At 38.9% G+C, this 24228-nt stretch overlaps 1 long non-coding RNA gene across 1 annotated transcript; it reads left to right on the top strand.

Moving 5' to 3' along the window:
• The first annotated feature begins 1103 nt into the window (after nucleotides 1–1103).
• LOC134158784 (uncharacterized) lies at nucleotides 1104–22893 on the top strand. Its single transcript, XR_009962914.1, has 3 exons — nucleotides 1104–1675; nucleotides 21190–21261; nucleotides 21724–22893. It is a non-coding gene; the product is annotated as an uncharacterized LOC134158784 (long non-coding RNA).
• The last annotated feature ends 1335 nt before the right edge of the window (nucleotides 22894–24228 follow it).

Raw genomic sequence — 24228 nt, 5'->3', positions numbered from 1 at the left:
CACACAACTTAGAAATGTAAACATGCAACAAAGCTATCGCTATTATTTAGAGCAAACAAGTGACTGGCTGAAACCTGTGACCCTGGCACAGTACTTCAGTCTACAACTGGACAGACACTTTAATTCAGCTTGCACTAATACTGCTGTGTGTAGAAGCAGTTTCACCTCCATGAAGTTCTGAGCCCTTCTCTGCGCCTTTCTATCTTTTGTTCTAGCACAAACATTTCTGCAGCTTCACAAGGAATGAAATCAGGAAACGGTATGGTAGAAATTTACTCTTTTATTCATTGCCAGCCACAGCAGTTTCCCTGATTCTCACCGCACAGATTTATGCTGGCCAGGTGGTTCTGGGAGAGGGAGCAACGCCTTTCAGTGTCAGTGGCAGTTTATATTAATTTAAGGCATTTCTTAAGCTGCAGCTGAAAGGTGCAGTTCTGTGACTGACTTATAATTTACATTGACATCAGTCAAGTTTGTGACAAAGTTTGCCATAGTACCTTTGCGGCCAAATTAGGGAAATAGGACCTATGGGTGATTACAGGGTGAATGAAATCTGACTGGTTTTGGGGCTCAAGCGGTAGCTGACAATAGTTCAAAGTCAAAGCAGCAGCTGGTTACTGCTGCAGGACCTCTTGAGGTCCTTCACAACTTCCATGATTCCCTGATCTAACCCCTGGAAATGTTACCTTTTAAAAATAAGCCCCACCTCTTCCTGTATGTGCACACTAGGAGCTGTTAGTCTCAGTTTTCAGATGAGAGTTCTTTTAATAGTTATTTTCCAAGTAACAATTTGGATAGAAGAAGGAGAAGGGTCAGCGGAGATAACATGGGGGATAAGACTGCCCGTCATGTCACCAGCATGGATTTAAGTCTGGCACACTGACTTAGCCTACAGGCAACAAACCGGGTCTGTTACAGAGCGCCTAGGGAAGTGAAGGCCAGACTAAGGTGATGAGAGTCTACCATGCTGAGCTGAGTTCATGGGATGAATGGACACCTCTCTGAAATCCTGGCTGGCAACATCTAAGAGCTTTTTAGATCAAAGACAACAGTTTGTAGAGCATGTGGAAGTGAGAAAGTTGGTGTAGCTGTCAAATAACGGATGTCCCTTTTGTTCCTTCTGCCCTTTTGGTAGCAACCTGCAAGAAGCAATTCAGGAGTTTACTTGGATTGCTATTTCTCAAATTCCATCCAATAAAGTCAAGCAAATGGGTCTCTGTAAGCAGATGACTAAACCAAAACACATTTTCTAAAGATAGTTTAGACTTGAAGTGTCACCAGGGAATAAAGAGATTTCTCTCCATGCTCCCAACTGGAGACAGGCGGGGAAAAAAAAATTGTCATCAAAGACCTATCATTCAATGAACCAGGAAAAGATCTGACTTCATCTCTGACAAGTAGGGCATTGCAAACAAAATTGTTCCTTGCTGATGACTGCAGTGAGGACTGGCAGACACTGAGCTGTAAATACCAGGAGTTCATAATATTTCCTGTGGGATGAAACACGGACTGCTTAACAAAATTAGCAGGACTGTTCCAAAACCCCTTCCCAGAGCTCAAGATCTGACCACACCCTGAATGCTGGGACCACACATGAACATGCAGATCTGCTGTCTCAAAGCAACAAGACAAAATTACAGTGGAATCACCACCCAACTAATAAATCTTACTGTCGGTAAGGTTTCCTTGTTGTTGAGTTTTGTTTTGTTTGTTTGTTTTACTCCTAGCATGCTGTCTTGGGTAACTGCATTAAGCTGACAATCTTATTTTTGTCTTTAAGAGGTATTTTTGTTCTTCCATGTGTGTGAATACTGGGCATGTGAGAAGGCTGGGGGAAGGAATGAAGGATATTGTTCTTGTCACACTGTTCATTTATCATCTATGACTTGAACATATTTGCTCCCTGTATGCTGTGTGTATATCCACTGGCTTGAAAACTCTCAGAGTGAAAGTCTATTTATGGGATGTGGACAAGAAAATAGAAACATTGTCAGGGTCTTTGGCATGGATTATTATCTCTGATGAACCGCACTCAGTATTTTAGATTTTGGCATGGGAGAGTTTGTCCATTCAGTAAATTTACCATAAGTGCAGCTGCATCTGGTGTATATTGAGTAAACCAGTTTTAATAATAGAAATCTACATGGAACTGGAGTAAGCTGTACTGGTGCAAATCACAGCTCCAAGCAGCTTTGTCTGGCTTTGCTAGAGGCTGGCAGCGGTACAGCTGTTCTGGTGGAGAGCAAGCAAAGGCTGAAATCACAGGAAATCCACAATGCGGTTACAGTCCTTGCCTGAGACACTGCAGATGACAAGCATTCTGCAAAGGCTGGTCCAGTAGACAGAGAAGACAGCTATGCAGCAGTAATGTATGATGTGGTTTTCCTCGGTTTATTTTTCGTGCAGACTTTTCATAAGACAGAAAAGAACCTTCAAATTAACACATTTTCGTAAGGTGTGTTTGTTTTAAGAGAACCTTTCTTGAGAGAATTCACCACCCTCCCTCCTTAAAAAAAAATCACTTGAGAAGAAAGGGAAACATCTCTGTGTGCCTCAGAGTAAACATGCCCTGCTGGGCTCCTGGCAGGCACTGAGCCCACCCCTTCAGAAAGAAATCAGATCCTGAAGCAAACTAGGTAAAGGAGAAAAAAAAAGAAGCTGTTAAAACATTTTATCTCTTCCCCCAACCTAGCGCTACAGATGCGATCATTTCAGTTGTTTGGCTTGTGTGCTGCAAGCCTTAGACCCTCTGCAAGGGGACGTTAAATAGGATACCACAGAACATTCCCATCTTGTTCTTCCTCACCACCATCTTCTTCATCACTGCCTTCCTCTCCGCATTCTTGGAAGACAGTCAGAAGATTTATTGCATAATTTCTGTGGCGGCTGTTAGCCGAGTGTGCAGTTACAGCTTGGTCTAATTAAGAAATCAGAGTGATTCTTTTATGTAGGTCACATCAGTTTTTGATTCTGAATCTCATAAAGTTCTAACCTCTCTGAGAAGTCAGCAATGTATGTATGGCTTAAAAAAAATTACTTTCTTAAATGCCTCTGAGTGTTGTTTATGCCTGCAAATGCCATTGTCCCTTTCTAGATAAATTGTCAGAGAGATCTTTGTTTGGATGTGGCATTTAGTGAAATCTATCCTTTTTGCAGCAGAATAAGTGTTTTCAAATAGGGTTCATAAATACAGTCTGAGCTCCTGATTGTTTGAAGTACAGCCATGCTGGAAAAGGAACAATGGATGATTTGAGTTTCCTTTCTTTATCTCTCACTGCTATTCATATCAATTGGAAATGCATAAAAAACAAATATTCACAGCCTGTTGGAGAACAGGGATATGCTGGCTCAGAGATGTGGAATATTTTTTTTAATTAGCTAAATCAGTGACTTCATGAAAAGGAGGAGCCTGATGTCTATAATGCTCTTACATTTATTTCTTTTTCTTGGTAAGCAGACAGCATGGATGTCCGTGGATGTTGGCTACTGCTCTCAGAACACTACATCTATATGATCATAACAATAACGGCCTCACTCCCTCATTACATTAGACTGTCAGCTTCCAGTTTGACTCCAGGTCCAGTCACCCTTCCTCTCCTGACTCCTGAAGGAATTGTCATCCCCACATGTGATATTTGAAATCTATTTGTATTATTTTTAGAAAGCTTCCTGATCTTTCTCTGGCTCAGTATCAGCAGAGTTAATGCAAGATTTGAGTAATACTCCCTGAGTACAGTTTTAGATATTAAGTGAAAAGACCAGTCATTCCTAAGGAGTATAGCATTTCAGCCCTGATCCTCAAGCTTCTTCTTGTCCTTGAAGACACAAGTTATTTCAACGATTTTGTAACCCATTGAGAAGGTTACATCGTCTTCAACAACATTTTTGTTGCTCAAGTAAAACGAGCAATGTATAATCAGCAAAGGGCAACATCTTCATTTCTCAAGGACAGGAGATCTGTCTACCAAAGCATTATGCTAAATTATGCAGGAACTGTATCTTTCTCAGGATTGGCCCAAAGCTCTGAAATTAACTCCTGCAGGCATCTTACAGGTAATGCAGGCTGCATTACCTTCTGTTTTGCTTAGCCTAAATCTTTCGAGTCCCCTAAGTTATAAAGGCATATCAGCAGTAAACGCTTTATAGTAAAACAAAACAATAAAAATCCCAAATAACCCTGGACACAAACATACAAAAACCTTACTGAGACAAAAACTTTGCTGAGTTCTGCTTTTCTTCTTTGAGACTGATGAAAGGACAAAGAATGTGGGAAAAATGTCAGTCACACGTATTACTTACATGAAAAAATAAAACAGTCCAGAGCCTGTTGTCTGTGCCCAAGTGTGAGTGCTGTGACTGGAATGTCAGTTAAGCGTGTCCCCTCTTCCCTTGTAGCTCCCACTGCCTGACATGTGATCCCCTGAACCATGCCTGGAAGTGGCTGGTATAGTGCTCAGAGGTTAAATATGTGCAAGGGAGAACACCAACCCTTACATGGTATGAGTAGTCACAGGCCAGTACCCTAGGTTTACATAATTTTCTTGCGTAGATGTAACCACGGTGTAGAATAAGAGCCAATGTAGTCTGTTAGAAAATAAGATGCAACAGAATGAAGAAAGAGGAGGACAGGCTAAGATGAAAAGCGAAGAGCAAGTTCAGCAAAGTTTACAGCATATTACTGAGGCAGGAATTCATATCTAGGTGTTTAATATCACACTTCAGGCTATATGGCACTATCTGTATCATCTGGAGGTAGGATGCCAACATAATGAAGCACTGTTTATTAAACCTTTTTGAAGGAGAGTTGGAAGGAATCTGCCCATGGAAATGGTCCAAAAAAGAGTTACAGGCTGCATGGAGGGTCTTACTTTTCTCCCTAGCTCCATAAAGAATTGTGCTTTTCTTCATTCTGGATGCTGATTTTCTGCTTCTCATGTCCCAAGCAGCCTTCCTGAATTTGCCTCCTTTCCTATGCTGGAACTGGCAGCAATTGCCTGTGAGACTAGGACTGTAGCAAGAAAAGTTTCTTATTTGAAAAGGCTGGTCTCTCAAAACTGGATTAACACATTGTGCGGAGCTGGCCAGACATAGAATTTGCAATGATGCCTGGCATTATTTCTCAGGGTCAACCAGAACTGAATGATAGAGAACCAGTATTGTAAAGCCAAAAGTGGCAACAGAATATTAAATATTTATAAAGCAGCATTACCTCCTGACCTGCTGCAAAAATCATGTCCTAATATAGTTTTTAGAGGGTTCTGGATAGCCCATCAGTAGGGAGCAACAACCCTCTCGTATAACTGAAGCTCCACCACCTCCTTCTTTGAAGTGCTCCTTCATGCTGGTAGCCAAATTCCACTTCCAAAAATTGCATGGGCCAACTTTTCCCTATCAATACATTTCTTCCTTCTTCTGTAATATTTCCAAGCCTGTAGCATTTCTGCTAAACACAGATAGGAATTTACTGGGAAAGATAAGGAGGCCCCAGTGTTTTTTATCGCCAAACCTACAGCACAGGTATAGATGCCTTCTAGTCACATGGCAGTGTTGCTGTAAAGGAGCTGTGCAGTTCCTCCTCTCCCACATGAAGGTCTGGTTTGTCCGTGTTCCTCAGGTTGCAGCTGCATTTTGCAGAGGCAGCCACAAAGCTTTTCATCTATCGCAAGCAACTGTTTACTTCCTCAGTTTCCTTAACTGAAGTTTTATGTGAGCTGAGACTGTGATTTCATTATTTTGTAGTGTAATGTGAAAATCTCTGCTTACAGGTGACAACAATAAAATAACCCTCATGGTTTCTTCGGGAGTCAGTAAAACTAAAGAACAGTTTTGACTGGAACATATATTTTATATTATTTGCTTAATGTCTGGTTGTTAAGGCAGTTGGTTAATAATTTTATTTCAGAATGTTTCCCTTCCCCCACATTTTTGCTAGAGTAATCTGTATTTTCCAGCAGCAATAGTGAAGCTTTGCCCTGGAGCAATCCCATAAACGCTTGCAGGAAGCATAATTTTTACAGTCATGAGGCAAAACCTGAGTAGCTTCACACAGCAATAGCAAGGGGCTGCAGACAGGCTGTCTGGTGGATTGTGCACTAGGCTGGGATCCAGGAATGCTTGAATCCTAGCGCTGGCTTTTCCACCAGCTTGCTGTGTGGTCTTGGGCCTAGGCAAGCTGCAGCCTCTGTCTCACAAGTTGCCCATATATAAAGGGAGGATAATAATATTTGCCTGCTTCACGGGAGTCAACACTCCTGAGTTAATGTTTTTGCAAGACTCTGAAAAGCTAAAGAGCTGCCAAAGTGTTAAATCTTTCTACCAAGCAAGGAGTTTGTCTTTACATTTCGAACACAACTTGCTTTAGTGAGCAAAAACATTTCAACCACCTGCAAAGTTTTACAGACACTGCTGAATATCCAATGAAGTTTTTAATTCATATGAGTTAAATTAAACAGGATCCTTTAAAAGAGGAACAAAGGAGTGGTTTAGCATTTTCTATGCACTTTAGTTGACTTTTCCCCCTGCCCCATGCTCTGTGCTTTATGCTGTACACTAGCCAACTCCTAGATTCCTAGATCCACTACTCATTTTAGACAAGTGCAATCAGTTGAACTCGTATGGTCTTTCTTCTTGTTTGCACATATGACATTCATGCAGTTTCTTTAGTAAAGCTAAACTAGCTGACATTTCAATGTAGGAAAAATAAAATCAAGATAATCCATGGTAAATGTACCACTGAGGGACAATATCAGTTCTATCCTCTTGAGCTATCATCAAAGCATGAAGCCTATCAGAAACAGTGTCCACTGTGGTGCTGGAAATCCTGTTGCATTTTAAACGCCACAGACAGGAAGATGCACTTCTAGAGAAACATATTGAACAAATTGTGTAAAATACATAGTGTGGAGCTCTGGGAGAAGAGGAGAGCAAATTTTTAAAGTTTCACAGTTTGGGGTTTTGGATTCTTTTTAGCCCCAAAATACAGGAGCAGATGAAACCGTATGTGAACTGAGGTTGAATTTCAATAGCCATTTTGGTCAACATAACAAATGTTTCCGAAAACATGAGGCAGTTTACTTAGATGTGCCTGTTATGCTGTTTGAAAGCACCACTTTGTGAGTCAAACATCAGAAGACAGTAGCTAGTGTCGATAAGTCAATGCCCAACAACTTTCAGATAAAAGCAGCATCTGCCTCTGTGAGTTCTTTTTCTGCTTCATTCCAGTGAAACCTTTGATGTTCTTAAGACTCTTCTCTGATGTAACTCACCTTGGCAATGCAAAACAAAAGCCATTTTTCACAGGTTAAGGTTGGCCAGCCTGTGAGTTCAACCATCTTATAGAACAGTCTCGTGAATACATTGCACTGGCTCTAGCAAGCTTTGGGAGCACACACTGGGTACATGGGAGAGCTGGATGACTGGAGAATAAAAGAGAAATATTGCCTTTTTTAGGGATCAGTAAACTTGCACTTTAGTTCATCCAGGTATCTAGAGCTTTAACAGGGCTATGACCAGCAATATAAGCATTTTCCAAGCTGTAGGCTGAGTAGCAGGCAGGTCATAAACTCCTTTCACACTGACGGTTTCAGAGGAATAAAGGTGCAGCTTCATGTGATGTTTCATGTAATCATCAAATACTGCCTCCACTCCAGGTGCACAGTTTTGCCTGCTGCTCTGGTCAGAAAACACTCAGTGGGGAAGAGGAAAACGCCCTGAATCTGAGCAAATCCCCAAAAGAAACCTATGGTATACCAGAAAATGAACCATAAGTGTTTCATGCGAGGATGTGACAACCAAGATTCTCAGTTAGGAGCTATACTGTGGCCTAAGAGCTGAGGCAGAAAGGGTAAACAAAATTTTTAAAACTAATTTAAATGCTAATTGAAACAGATTTGTTTGTTTCCTTTTGCCATGCTTATGTCTTTAGATGCTTTGTTTGCTCTTCAACCTATTTCAGCTTAGCAAATATATGCTTTTATCTTTATGGTAGTTGAGTTCAGAATAGTTTTGTTGTGACTGTATAATTTTGAGGTCTCCCATCTGTTGGAAAGAGCCAGTCCCTAAATTTGAGTGTGTTTAACAGTGCCTTTCTCCCCAAAACGTTCCACCAATGTTATCTTGTCTGTGAAACCAAGTGACACAGAACCAGCCTGCCCTTCTGCAGCACCACCAGTCAAGAACACTCTCTGGCTTGAAGTGATGTGACACATGCATAATATTCTTGAAACCCTGCAAGCTATCACAGCTGCTATCACAGCTCCTTTACTGCCATGTTGATGGGCCTGGGTGCTGCTTTTCCAAAAGCTCTGGTACACAGATGTTTATATCACATTACTTATGGACTCCAAGGAGACACATTACCATCATCTTCTTTGAGTACTATCTGTAAGAAGGGAGTTGGAACACATAATTCTTGTTATTTAATATTTAATAATGTTGAATGCATATATAACATTATATTTTTATACCATGTATAAATATATACTATTTAAATATAACTCATATTACATTATTACATTATTGGACGAGGCCTTGGGTGATGTGGTTTTAGTGTGAGGTGTCCCTGCCCATGGCAGGGGGGTTGGAACTTGATGATCTTAAGGTCCTTTCCAACCCTAACTATTCTATAATTCTATGATTCTATGATTATTATAATTTATGTATGTCACTCTATGTAGTCTATTATGTATTCTTTATGTATGTAAAGAGAGATTTTTATATTTTTTTTTTTTTAATCTCAGTAGCTGGGGCTACTGAGGTGACTTCTGTGAGAAGCTGCTATGAGCAACCCCTACGTCTCATACAGCTAATGCCAGCTGGCTCCAAGACAGACCTGCCGCTGACCAAGGCTGAGCCTCTCAGCAGTGGTGGCAGCACCTCTGGGATAACACATTTAAGAAGAGGAAAAAGATACTCTGCAGGAGCAATTGCAGATGGAGAGAGGACTGATGAGAATATGTAAGAAAAACAACTCTGCAGACCCCAAGGTCAGTGCAGAGGGTGAGGAGTAGGAGTTCCAGGCACTGGAGCAGAGATTCCCCTGCAGCCCATGGTGCAGCCCTTGGTGAGGCAGGCTGTGCCCCTGCAGCCCATAGAGGTCCACGGTAGAACATCTATCCACCTGCAGGCTGTGGAAGATGCCACACCAGAGCAGGGGGATGCTCACACCAGCACAGGTTTCCTGGCAGGACTTGGGACCCCATGGCAGACTCACACTGGAGCAGCCTGTTCCCGAGGGTCTGCACCCTGTGGAAGGGACTCGTGCTGGAGCAGTTCATGGAGAACTGCAGCCTGTGGGTAGGACTCCTATTGGATAAGTTCATGGAGGACTGTCTCCTGTGGGAGGAGCAGGGGAAGAGTGTGAGCAGTTCTATCCCGCAGGAGGAAGGAGTGGCAGAGGCAGCATGTGATGAACTGACTGCAACCACTGCTCCCCTGCACTGCTGGCAGGGGGAGAAGGTAATGAAATTGGGAGTGAAGTTGAGCCTGGGAAGAACAGAGGGGTGGGAGGAAGGTGTTTGAAGATTTTGGTTTATTTCTCATTGCCCTTCTCTGATTTGATTGGTAATAAACTAATTTCCCCCAAGTTGAGTCTGTTTTGCCTGCGATGGTAATTGCTGAGTATCTCCCTGTCCTTACCTCAACTCACAAGCCTTTTGTTATATTTTCTCTCCCCTGTCCAGCTGAGGAGGGGAGTGATAGAATGGCTTTAGTAGGGACCTGGCATCCAGCCAGGCTCAACCCACCCAAGGATAATAGAGAGAATTAAATCCAAAATAAAACAGGAACTTACCTTCCTTGTCACCTCTGTCTCAATGGAATTATCTTCATGATTTGAATAGCACCTAATAGGTAAACCTGAAGGAAACACTGAACTCTGAATATTCTGCTTTTAATAGTGAATCAGTTATATCTAGTTATAGAACACTGGGAAAAAGTATTCTTTCTTGCCAATTTTTTTCTGTAGAATCTGTCAACAACGTTCACACAGAAACAAAAATTTACCCTTTGCTGTAGCAATTGATGTCAGGTGTAGACAATGTGTAACTGAATTTTTGGCCAGAAATTTTTGACCTTTTCTGACCAATGACAAGGGTGAGCAAGAGCAGAGAGCTGTAGGCAAGAGCTTCACATGAATATTTAAATATCCACCCTCCTCAGAGAAATGGCATTTTCAAATGTAAGAACCCATCTTTCCATCTTTTTCACTTTTTTTTTTTAAATCTCTCTTACAAAAAATATAACTCAAAGACATTTTTCAGCTGTTGACACCCCAAATCTGTTTCCTTGTTTTTATCTCCAGATTTATTATATTTTATTGGCATAGCAGGCATAAGGGAGCAATCTAAAGCTGTCATCTTTAAGCTATGGGAATGAGCATACAAACATCAACACTTGTGAACATCTTTCTGAAACATCTTTTAAAACTCCCGGGAAGTCTCACTCTAATCTGACTGACAGAAACCTCCAGACTGAGGTAGAAGAGGAGGATTAAACAAGAATTGTTTGAGAATAATGTGAGAGTGGTGGAAATGATCTCCAGGCACCATCTCTACCAATCACTTGTTATTTTAGCAATTTTTTTTTTAATTATAAAAGTTTGTATTTTACAGTGGAATATCTCACAGTTTTACAAGGAGACACCAATTTCCTTTATTGATTAGCTGAATTACTTGCTGCCACAGATCATATACTATGCCTGTAACAGGCCCTGTACAAGGTAGCTTCCACTTCTATAATTTTCTCAGTGTGTGACCACTGTGTTGCTTTTCTTTAGACAAGATTGTGGAACATGGAGATGGAAGAAATAAATCAATGGCGGCTCCTCCCCCCAGACCCATTTATTTTCTCATTCACACTGCGGGAATCTGTCTTAGACATTTTTTCCCATATACTGTCCTTTCACATTTTAATAGTTCCAAATAAGATTTCCTACTGCTTTCCTCAGAAAAAACATTCTAAAGGATCCTCAAGATGAAGTAATAATTTCATATATGTGACTTATATTTGACATTTCTTCATTTTTTTCTAGATAAGTTTTCATTGTTTATATTCAAAATAATGGTTTCCTTTGGTATTTATAACAATCAGAGATTGGTAGGCCATTCTTGAATTATCAGACAGGAAACTGGGGTAGATTTACAATATGCTCAACTCCTTATTAAACATCCAAACCCATAATAGTATGAATTGATTTCTGCTAATTCTGCTCCTGCCCTTCTGTGTTTCAGCTGCACTTGGAGGACTCAAGAAGCGCATAAAACATATGTATAGCCCACCATGTACAACTATATAATTGTTATTAATCTCTCTTTTCTAGCAGATGATCTTGCAAGGAATAAAACCCCCAGGAATTGTTTTGTGTCATCCAAGTAAGCACTCCATATACTACACACATACAGTAACCTCAGCTGAGGACCAGTATTTAGCATAGAGCACTGAATCCTGCTGCTAAAGTGCTTTCTCAATAATGTGATAATTGAGGTTGACCATTATCATGACAGCTGGACACATGCAGAAGGCTTATAAATGTTTGGACTGTTAATAATTTAAAAGCTGTAATATGATTTAGACTTGGCTAAGACTGATTCTTTATCCTTGAAACATCTTTAGACCAAAGTAATCTTTAGGTTTCTGTAACTTACTTTCTACCTCCTTGTATTACAAGTACAGTCTGTTGCTAAAACTCACTTTCGTCTCTGAAAACCACTAAAATGAACTGCCCTTCTGCTGTGGAGACAGCTGTTTATGTGATGCTGCCTGACTATTATTTTATAAAACTTTGATTTGCCCATCTCCAGTTCTCTGACTATCTGGAGAAGTGTAAGGATCACAGTCAGCAATAATAGCAGTAGGAGCAGGTAATGCCAGCAAGTCTGCCCGCAAGAACATTCACCTTGGAGAATTACGATGGAGGAAGGAGGACCCCTGATGAAATGACTTTAAAAGAGACCGTTTGGATTGCCTGTGTAAATATCTAGAGTAATAAGCAGTTTTCTTCTGCTAAACTGAGAAAGGTTGATTATTTCCAATGTAAGGATATATTTTAGGAAGTCAACAAGCTACTCAATAAAAGTGAATGTGCAATGGCAGTAAGAAATAAATGTGGTGTGGTTTTGTTTGTTTGTTTGTTTGTGTTTGGTTTTGTTTTAATTTCCTAATCATAATTCCTAATCGTACTATGATCCCACATTGTAACTTTCTTAGCTAAGTCTGATAATATGAATGTCTATAGGAAGTTAATTTCAGGACTACAGTATTGATTTATTTAATGAAGAAAATACGTTTGATGAAATTTTGTTTCAAAAAGAAATGGATTTTCTGTATACAGTTATGCAAATTAAAAAAATAATGAAAATGTAGGGCAACAGGGTCATGACTTAGGAGACCAGTAACAGAAAAATCAGCTGAAACCTTTCTATGAATAGCTTACTGATAAAGCATGGGTTGAAGTTTGTTTAAACAGATGGATTGCAAGGTAGTTTTCAGTAACACACATAATATTCACAAAAAGCCTAATCAAATAAGTTATTGCATTAGCAGAAAAGATGATTCACTGGAAAATTTATCTACTAAAATTAATCAAGAAGACTTCCCATAAAGTGATGAACCAATCTGTTGAAGGAAGACAAACTGATAAAATCAACGGAAAGCTTTTCTTATTTCTCTTTAAAAATACAAGAAATTTGTTGGGACTGATACTAATTTCCTCTTCTAATGAGAAATGGGAAGCTGTGGCATAGATTCTGCTCAGTATGACTGCTCTATACGTGTTAATTTCTTAATTATGATTTATTATGAATGAAAGAATGTATAGAAAACCAACTGAAAGACTTTCCGACCCAAGATATGTATAGTAATTACATGTTCTGAACCAGTTTGAAAGTTCCTCAGGTAGACACATAGGACTGGAGCCATGATGGAGGAGGAGAGGGTCTCTACTCACTTGCCATGAGTTTTCGCTAAAAAGACCCCTAGCCTCCCAGCAATTTTTTAGGAATATCTTTATATTTTACTATTATAATTATTAGCAAAGCAGATAAGAAACACAGATTTTGGACGTATGGCTTCACAGAAATACACAGGAAAATGGAATGAGTGCAAACATGTCCACAATCTTGCACATGGCTTTGACTTCCAATGATTTCTCTCATGTCTTCATGTTTTTTAACAGTTATTCAATCTTCATTTCAAGTCTTTCCTGGTTGTGTCATCTGGAGTTGTACAGTCATACAGTCATCTAACGGTCATATAGTTTACTGCTATGCTTCAGACTGACAGAGCTTCTCCAATCCAAAAAGGCCAAAGCTTTGCCTTGTCTTCCCTTGCTTTGCCTTGCCTTGTCTTGCTTTCCCTTCCATTCTATTCCCTTCCCTCCTTCTCATGTAGATATGTACCAGAGCAGGTCCAGAGTGAAACTTCTCTGTAGAAGAAAGTGTGGAACTTCATATTTATTAGGATAAGTGTTTCCCCGAGGAGTCAGAGAGCATTTTGTGTCAATGACTGAACAGGGTGATGAGATGGTTCTCATGGTTTCTGAAATTCCTGTTCAACATGCCAATCTTAAAGAAGTGCCATAGTCTTTTACATTCTTACTATGCTTTTTGCAAACTCCTACACAAAAAGCACAACATTTAAGAGCAATTTCATTAGATTTTATAAAAGTTTTTATTATGTGTTTTAAAATACATTACTCTGTTATTTTAATACTATTTTGCTCTCATTTCTCTATGGCTGCTGTGCAATGAAATCTTAATTCTTTTTACAGGTTAGTCTTTGCTATTGTAAACATACTAGACTGAATTTTAATTTTTTTTTTTTTTCCAATTTGCCCATTAGATATAAGCAAGAAGTTCTTTACTGTTAGGGTGGTGAGGCACTGGAATGGGTTGCACAAGGAAGTTGTGAATCCTCCATCCCTGGAGGTGTTCAAGGCCTGGTTGGACAGAGCCTTGGGTGAGATGGTTTAGTGTCAGGTATTCCTGCCCATGGCAGGGGCGTTAGAGCTAGATGATCTTAAGGTCTTTTCCAACACTAACTAGTCAATGATTCTATTCTATGATTCTAAGTGTCATAAAAAAATGTTTTTAGAATATCTGTGATTTTGCTTGTCTATCAATTAAATGCTACTTTAAGATTTTAAATTGGTTTAAATGCACACACACATTCCTGGGAAAGGAAATTTCATAGCTCTTCTGTTTAACATAACTGATACTCTGTTATAGCTAAAAGTTCTGACTTTCATTGCAAAAATTGTATTTCATAATGAAAAGTTTTAAAATAAAGAAACTATATATTTGGGAAAAATTCAGAGGAAAAAATAAAAATCAGGAAAATGTGTTTAAGATGGCCTCTCAGGGAACATAGAAGAATAGAATCACGGAATGGTTTGGGTTGGAAAGAACCTTAAGATCACCCAGGTCCAACCCACTGCCATGGGCAAGGTCACTGATTATATTGGACTTTTTATTTCTGATGTCTATAGGTTTAATATAGGGAACCTATTCTGCCATATGCTTGATACAATAATATTGGACGCTCCTTTACTGATGGATGTGAAAAGAAATAGCAAATAAGATAATAATAATAATAATAATAATAAGACACTCTTCTTGAGGAAGTCTGGAAGCAGCTGCGGGTGAACAGTGCAATATATTCTTCCTGAACATTCACTGTCTTTACAGAGCCAGCATGTTGTAGGGCTGTTTTATTTCTCACTGCTGATGCATTATTTTCTTCCATGTGTTTTGCAACCTTTGCATCCAGGAGACAAATTTCTAAACCAAGAATAACATAAATAGGCTTTTTTTTTTTTTTTAAGATACAATCTACTTTTGTTGGTGACTGGGCATCTTGCAAGTGGTTTGTCATTTAAAAAACATAGAATTTATATAATTACTGGTTCTAGGACTGTGTTCATAAACATTTCAGTTTCTGGCTGCAATTGTAAGTTTAAGAGCAGCTGTCTCAAAGAAAAATCTGTGGTTATCACAGTTAATTAATTTACTTGAAAGGCAGAGAGGTAACAAAAACTGATTTGTGCCTCAGACAGTTTGCAAACCTATTCTGTATGTACTGGAAGATGACAGTGACGTGTATACAGAAGTTTGACAGTTGCAGCCACAAATATGGTCCTAATTTTGAGCATGAACAATATGGGTCAGACTGAGGGAGTGACTTTAATGAGAGTATAGCAAACATTTGATGTGAACTGTATTTTAACATCAATTCTTGGTCAGAAAAGGGAAAGACTTGTATTCCTTTGGGTATCTGGGCACTTGATAAATTTAATTGTGTTTTTGTTATGTTTAATATTTCCTCCTCCTTACCTTGACTCTCCAAATAGCAATATCTATGCATACAAATATATTCAGCATATAACAGCAATTATTTATTTCTGAAAACAAATTCTATAAAATAAACAGTATCCTGTCTCCCTGGAGAAGGGTTTAGAAGTCTTGAAAGAAAGCACCTGTACCCTAGGAAAGGTTCATTCATGAATGCCAAGAGGAAAATATCCCTGCTTTCTCATATCCTGTAATCTTATTAAATATCCAGCTGCCGAGCAACATGTGGGAGATACAATGAAATGTGAATGATGGAGGTAAAGCAAAAAAAAAAAATTGTAATTATTATAGATGGTGATGCTTAGAAATTAGGAAGCACAAGAAAGTTGTAGTTTCAGACATCTAAATGTTTCTTTCTGCCTTCTCTAGTATTCAAACAATATCCAGCCCAAATCTATTTTTTGACAGACAGTCTGCAGGTAGGACAGGCAAGTAAGAGAAGGATTATGATTTTACTTCCTTTCTTTCCCAGTTCCTTCTCTCTGAGTAATTCCAATTGAATTAGCAAGTCCTATCATCATTACCCGTTCCATAGAGAAAGCAGTGGAACTATGTGAAATTTAACTCTCCAAAGAGGTAAATGAAATTTTATGCAATGAAGTTTTATGCTGTGTTTTATTTCTTTTTTTAAATAAACCACGTATCTATTATCAAACGCAGTACACCCAGTAACAAAATAGCAGTCTATCAAGATGCATTTCTATTGTACCTGAGACAGCTTACTGAGTTTCAAAACTCTGACTGTCACTGTACTTTTTAAAATCTCTGATTTTCATAGTGCTTCTTGAAATCTTATGAACTTCCTAAAAGATGTACAGCTTCTACCACTCCCTGAAAAATGTCGGAGTTCCTTGGTGTTAAAACATGCAAAGTATGCTCGTGCTCATTGATGTGGCTGGTACAGACCTGTTATTGCTGATTGATACTGGCTTCAGAGGAGTTCACAGTCTGCTGCAGGCATCACTACCCAGGCAGCACCTACTCTGGGGTTTATGGAGAGTGAAAATTATATACATACATATATATGTATGTGTGCATACATATATATATATATATATAAAAGAAAGGATGATTTCTAGTAACTCATAAGGCAGTAAAAATGTGTGCAGTTGACAAAGTTTTGAGAAACACTAAATAAGAAAGAATTAAAGTGAGATGATAATTAAAAATAAAAAAATAAAAAGAAATGTTTACTTCATTCACAGCTGAAACAGCCATTCAATTTTCAGGATTCTTAGTTTACTGGATCCATATCTAAATATCTTGAGGTTTTAAAATTTACCAAAATGTAGACCTGCTTGTTGGTTAGATTAAATACTATTTAGGATAGTGCTTCAATAGGGTGCACTGGGATTTACTAGGTAAAACATGTTAACATTACATGTTTTTAATAACTATATTCATCTCTAAGATGTACTACTGCTTTGTTCATTCCTAGTGTGAAACTGATAAAGCTGATTCAAACTGATAAAGAAACAGGAGCATCATGAAAAAGAAAGAAAGAATTCCTGAACCTCTGATCTTTATATTGTATTTTTATAATAATAAGTTCAGCCATGACAATTGAATGTGTCACTAGCCTCACATGTTTTTTGATACATCAATTAAAAGTAAAAGAAAGTATTTTAGGGAAAATAAAAGCAAATCTGATATAACTATCAAAGGAAGAAACAGATAAGTACATGAAAGCCAGCTTGGAGTCCTCAGCACAGGAAAGACATGAACCAGTTGGAGCAAGTCCAGAGGAGGGCCACAGAAATGGTCAGAGGGCTGGAGCACCTCTCCTATGAGGAAAGGCTGAGAGAGTTAGGCTTGTCCAGCCTGGAGAAGAGAAGACTCTGGGAGGCCTTATTGTGGACTTTCAGTTCTTAAAAGGGGCTGTAAGAAAGTTGGAGAAAGATTTTTTAGCAGGGTCTGCTGTGATAGGATGAGGGGTGATGGTTTTAAACTGAGAGGGGGGATTCAGGCTAGACATGAGGAAAATAAAATTACAGTGAGGATGGTAAAATACTGCAACAGGTTGCACCGAGAGGTGATGGATGAACCATTCCTGGAGGCCAGGCTGGATGTGGTTCTGAGCAACCTGATCTAGTTGAAGATGTTCTTGCTTATTGCAAGCGAGGTGGACTAGATGGCCTTTAAAGATCCTTTCCAACCCAAACTATTCTATGATTCCATGATCATAAATCTAAGTGCAAACTGCTTAGCAGAAGTCTGAGAGAAAAAAAAATCTGTTCTCACTCCCACTAAGTAAAAGCGGAACTTCTTTTGCATAAGCCATCTTCTTGGGAGATATTAATACCCTGGTGTGCTCAAATTTTGAGGATGCATATTGAATACTCATCCTAATTTGGTGAGAGAGATTGTTTTTATCCTTTGGTGAAAAGCTTCTCTATGCAATGCTAAATCTGTAGAAGTTTTATCTCTATCAGTAGGGGTTAAGGTATGGGTAAGAAAATGGAGTTTAATCTGTTGGACATGCTTAATGAAGGACAGGAACAAAGTTAAACGGGATATTGTCAACTTGCAAGAACTTTCTTTTCTTATTTGCATATGTTACTGTTTTGCTTCCTTCTGCTTAGAACAACATTTCCTTTTCTCCCTAGAGATTTACTTATTTTTACCAAGCATTGGGGTGTTTTGAATGATGGAGTAGCTCAGACCAAAAGTGACCAAAGGAATTCATCTAGTTTAGGCCCCTACTCAAAGCAAGGCTAGCTTCAAAGTAAAGATTGCTTAGAGCCGTGCATCATCAAGTCTTGAGTTATCTCTAAGGATGGATATTCCACTACTTCTCAGGACACCGATTCCATTTCTTGGCTACTCTCATGCAAATATTCCTTTTTTGCATTTAGACTGACTTTCCCCTGTTGCAGCTTGTGACCACTGCATCTTGTTTTTTCACTGTGTACTTCTAAGAGAAGTTCATCTTCATCTTCTCCATAACCTCATTTTGGTAGATGAAGACTGAAACGGAACCCTTCTTTAGCTTTTTCTCCAATCTGAGCAAACCCAGCTTTCTCACCCTTCCTTATCCACCCACCTCATAATTCTGGTCCCCTGTGATGGATTCTCTCCAGTTCTTGCTCTCTGCTCTCTGTTGTACAGAGAGAGAAACCTTGATACAATATCCCAGTTGCGGTGCCATGAGTGCTGAGTATAGAGAAGTAACCACTTCCCTCAGTCTTCTGGCTATGAATTTGCTAACACATCCCGATATGCAAGAAGCTTTCATCACCAACAGGACAAACTCATTTTCTGTTAACTGGATTCACTATGTAACCAGAATTCACCCTTACATTTATCACAGGGAGGGTTCCTGCAACCTATGTACAATCTCTCCACAAAAATTTCTATAAAAGTAGACATTTTAGAGAATTAGAGGCAACAGTATTCACATGATTCCTACTAAAAATTGGAAAAAAATATACACATATATTTATTTTCTTGTGCTTTGTACATCCATTGAAGTTAGTGAGTATAATAGTCAGGTGTCAGTATATATAAGTGTAAGATATACTTACATTCCTTATGGAATCAGGTGACTGAAACAAGAACAGCCTCCACCCAAAACACAGATATCTATCAAGGGGTGAGGTAATTCATAATTTGGAATTGTATTGGTGGATCCTAAGTACTTGGAAGAGAAGCATCAGATATATGTGTGAAGCCAAAACACGAACAGCAAAGATAAAGAGAAAGATCCTGTGGGTACATACGCCAGAGAAAAACCTGTACAGAGATGTTTTGGCCACTTTCTCTTGAGAGAAATTATGAGGTGAGAGTAAAACATTAAAGATACGCAAAAAACATGCTACTAGAAAGGATGGCTTTTTTCCCAACAGTTAGCCCTTGGTGCTAAATGCACCCTTATTTGGCTGGGTGGGGGGTTTTTAATCAGTATTAGGAAGTGATGACTTTTATGGGGAAAAAACTTCTTTTTATAGTGTAAAGCCTCTTACGCGTCTAATTTGGTTGAAGAGCAAATAACTTTATAACCTAACAGACGGTGAGCTTCAGGGAGACTCTAAACACCAAAAATGTATCAATTTAGGTGGTCATATATACAGTTGTACAAATACATCACTCCAAGGAACTTGTTTTTAATCTTAGGTGTTTGGTTACTGTAACATCCTTCTGCTGGCAGTCTTAAATTGGTCTGGGTGGTTAATACAGATTTGTAAAATGTGCTCAGGCATCCTTAAAGCTAAATTAATGTAAGGGTCTGGGATTGAAGTGCCCATCCCAGAAGTCTGGGCTGATTTCTGACTGATATCAGTTTACCTCTCTTGGCTGTGGAAGAGTATAGAGAAACTAATGAAGATGTAGCTGTCTAGGTTGAGTCAGATGAATCAGATATATGAATGAAGTCACTCAGTGACTTGCCTGGAAAGAATGTTGTTTCCTGCTACTGAGAATAAAGGTCCTTTCTGCCTAGACACTGAGGAAGGGCTAGATACATCCTCAAAGTGATGAGGGTTAATGTTTGAGAGACCTAGAGAGCATGTGTGTTGTGCAAGGGAATAAAAACTTCAGTCTGACAAATGTGACTTTGCAAAGGACATAGAATCCTTGTGGTACTACATTGCAAACTATGTGTATGTAAGCTAATGGCTTGGAACTTTTCTTTTTTACAGGTATTCCTGTAACAGACCTATTTATAAACTATACACAGGCAATAGGAATAGCAGACCAAAGCACAGCTCCTGTTCTCTATATTCCCCTTCCTTTCCGTAATAAACCATGCTATTTCAATGGAGGAAAAATGCAAGTATGAGGTTATTTAATGTTTTCATAGAATTAAAATATTTCAGCTGTCCCGCTTCCCTTACAAGTCTGCCCTCTCCAGTCCCAGATAGGCCCTGTTTATGTCCTGTACATGTGAGAGTGGGGTGTGTTGAAGCAAAATACCTTAGCTCTGAAAATGCACCAAGGAAAAAATAAAGCTTTGTTTAAGAGTACTTTATGAGTCCGCAGTGTTATGACTTCAAATTGTGGACTTAAGCTGAAAGTCTACTGCAAGGTAATTTAAAAAAGAAATTTTAAAAACAATTAGAGCCTATTTTGTACAATTTTGTCAACTATTTAGAAGATCTTTTTTTGTGGTTCTCATGGAATCTAAATTGCCACGTGACTCACTTAGGTATCACTTTCTTTTTTCCTAGGAGTAATTTGGGGAAAGGGTGTTGTTCCAGATCTGACAGGGTTCAGCTTTACCGAACCCATTGTATGCACCCAAGCATGCATTAAATTAAATATTGTGATCACAACAGAAACAAATGAGGCAAAAGATTGCTGTATAATTCCTTACTCTTTGTCCTTATGTATAGGCAGTATCATTTTTCCCCTGCCATTGTAAATAAAAGAACAGGCAGCAGGGAAAATGCTGCACCAGCACTGCTGTGCAGAATGCACGCTGTGTGCTATGGGCACATAACCTGTGCTAAGTGTCATTTGCTCACATAAGGAGTCGTCTGTGTTTCAGGCAGCACAGAAGCCCAGTATTCACTTTCATGCCCTGTGTGAACTGCCTTGCTGGTTAATGTAGAGACGACATTTACCACTGATGCTCTGAAGGGGAGAGAGGCCTTAGTTCCCTGTCCTTTGCCTGTTCCTGCATCATGTGAAAAAAGCCACATCAGCGCTAACCTCAGGCAGGCTAACCCCAGGCACGCAGGTCAGGGCTGCAAGCACACTTATAGCTACTCTTGCCCCTCACTTCATTCATGGATAGTTTCTGTGACTCTTGGTAAAGTGACCCCAGTCATTCCACTCAGTCAAAGCGAGACCCAGCAGATAGTGAATTAGCACTTTTTTTTCCATATTTTTTTCTTTGTTTTTTTAGATGTTGAGGTCCAAAGCAGAAGTATTTCCAGACGAACAGCTTAGTACAGGGTCTAAGACATTACCTTCAAGGGTAAGTAGAGGAAATGTCAAGGTAAGTGGTTCAGTTATAGCTGTCTTACACACACAGCATGCTCTTTTTGAGTTGACCTTGGTGGTATAAGCAGTATTCTGTGCTTTTCATCCAAAATGTACTATGAACTTGGTACTAATATCTTAGTAGCAAATGTTTATGCATTATGTTTTATTGGATGCTGTTTTTTATTCTATAAGACATGAAATGGCCGCCATCCTGCAATTCACTTTGGATGTTTGCCTTGGAATTTTATGAGTCCTTCTTTTCCCTGCTCAGCATGAAGTTGTTATATATATGATGGAAGAGGAAACACCTGACAAGTATTAGACAAACTGTTTATCACATTTGGGCTATAGATTGAAGCCCAAATGGAAAATATATTCTACTCTGTTTTCTATGCATAACTTTGTAATGTGTAAATTTAATAATGGAAACTGCAGGGTGCTTCTTCCTTTTCAGCTGGCACATACAGAGTAGACTGGAAACGAGACAACTGTAGAGGACTATGGTGTCACTTGGACACTTCTTGCCACAGGTTCTTGAGCAGATTTTGTCCACAGAAGAGTTAAAATAAGACTGGGAAAGAAGATTTTGGAAGAACTACAATAAAAGACAAACATTTCTTCTCCACTCGTGCAACTTCTGTATTTCTGAAGTGTTACTGAGGGCTTGTCGGGGCTGCAGTCAACAGTTTGCCAGAAATTCAGAATTCAAAGTCAAGCTTAATTTGAAAAGACTGTTGGCTAATCAGTTTTTGGCTTTCATTGGCAAATGATGTATGAAACCCTGTCAGTAGCTGCATATTTTATTCAATTGTTCTGTCTGAAAGTTAGACAGAGCAGAGTAGGGTTTACAGAGGAAAGGGTGAGCATGACGAAGTGGAAAGGGAGAAAATGTTGACCCCACAACAAACAATAGTGTGTTAAAGTGATTAATTAATTATTCTGAGGGATTTCTCTATTGATCCAAATTAAGCCCTTGCTAATTCATTGTGCATATGAGAAATTTCATGTCAAATGAAGTTTGTTAGCCTTCTGCTACTCTGTTCTTGTAGGCAGTATGAACAACGCAGACTTGATCAATTACAGGCCTGCATGATACTAGTATGATTCCATTCACTCACTGGACCATGTCAGGTCAAAAAAGTGTTTCCTTCAGTGTACTTCACACTCTGCCTCCTAATCTTGCAAAGCCAGGATGTTACACTGGAAAGGGTACAGAGCAGTAGAAAGGCATAATACAGAATCACAGAAAGGGGTGCTGTTGTAGCAGCTAGTAAATCTCCACTGAGCATCAAAATACCCCAGATAAGTAAGTAAAACCGCAGAAACAGTGTGTACCACTGCCCAAGGTCAAATGACAAGATCAGCACAAAGGCAAGTAGATTTTATAGAGGAGTTTTCACTGTAAGGTCATGATCCTTAGAAACCTCTGAGTTGCATGCACTAAGAGCAGATAAGCCCACGAAGTGAAGGTCAGAAAAGCAAAAGAAGCTTGATCCTGCAGGCAAGCCAAAATACAAAACAAAACTGAGGAAACTGTTTCTTGGGAGAAGTGTTAAAATTCAAAGCAATTGTCTTTTATTTGTCAGACTCTTGTTCAGGAAAAATGTGGTTTATAATTTTTTTTTTTTTTTTTGTAAACTAAATTCTGTGAAAGTACCTGCAAAATGAGTGTCCCCCCAAAAAAATCCCTAAGCCATAAATTAAGGCATTACAGGAAGTGACAAATCCCAGTCTACCCAAAAGTCCTCTAAGCATCCAGCCCCAAACCAGACTGGCAGAAGCTTCTTTCCTTGCTATCTGCATAGCATGGGTGGTGCCCCTACATTGGATTCTATGTTGGGGCTAAACCTTATGCCAAGATGCATGATACAGATAGGCTCACGTCAATAATAGAAAAGCAGAGATACACCCTGACACACCTACAATCTTGTTGCCTTTTGTAATTCAGGTTCTCTACAACTGTAGAGAAGCTAGTGAGAAGCTGGGGCACCATACATGACTGAAGAGTGTGTGACTGGCAGCTTCACGGGAGCCACATAGAGATGAAAAGTGGGGCAGTGACGGAAGAGCAAATACTGGTAGCCTGTCTTTTTTCACTCCCCAGGAAAACCTGTGCCAGAAGGACTGGATGGAAGACTTACTCATCATGTGGGAGTTCTGTCTTTACAGAAATTTAAAATTAAATTTAAAATTAATTTAAAATTAAATTTAAATTTAATTAATTTAAAATTAAATTTAAATTTAATTAATTTAAAATTAAATTTAAATTTAAAATTAATTTAAAATTAAAATTAGATTCCCAAGATGATTCTGAGAGCTGGTATTCTGAGCTCATTTGTTTTTTTGTTGATGGTATCCAACTCTGCATCAACTACTGTATTTGCCAGCTGTTTAAAACACACAGGAGAGATAGCAAACATTGTTTAAAATCCATGCCGTGTATCAGTCCTCTGTTTCACATGGATCTGAATGTTGATCTTCCACCTCTTAGGTGGTTTTTCAAATCAATGTGCCAAATTTGTTGAATACGACTACTGGCAGTTTTGTGAATCTAATTCCTTTCTTTTCGTCATAGCTGCCCCAAACCAAGGTAATTTTGAAGCGCAAAAGTAATATTAAAAAAAACCCAAAGCAACCAAAACCTGTTGTTTTGAAAATATTTAGCCATTTTTATATTGACTGAAACAATCACTCAATTTTCCACACATTCAGAATGATTTCTAGTCCCTCAAAAGCTTTCTTTTTTTCTCTGACAGGTTATTTTGTAAAGAGACTTTCACTCATCTGTACTGATATGGAGTCTAATACTAGCCAATTTCTTGAGTCAAAATGAATTACACTATGATTTGATAAATCTAATAAAGATCTAACTTAAACAGAAGCTAGAATTTGTACAGTAGATTCCAGCTGAGGTCAGGAGTTTCATGAACACGACTGAATAAGAAAATGCCAGTAGCAA

This window comes from Pezoporus occidentalis, unplaced genomic scaffold, assembly GCF_034315485.1.
Source record: "Pezoporus occidentalis ecotype Australia unplaced genomic scaffold, CSIRO_AGI_Poc_V1 ctg134, whole genome shotgun sequence".
NCBI lineage: Eukaryota > Metazoa > Chordata > Aves > Psittaciformes > Psittacidae > Pezoporus > Pezoporus occidentalis.
The sequence above is the reverse complement of the archived record's forward strand: the minus strand, read 5'-3'. Positions and strand labels throughout refer to the sequence as shown.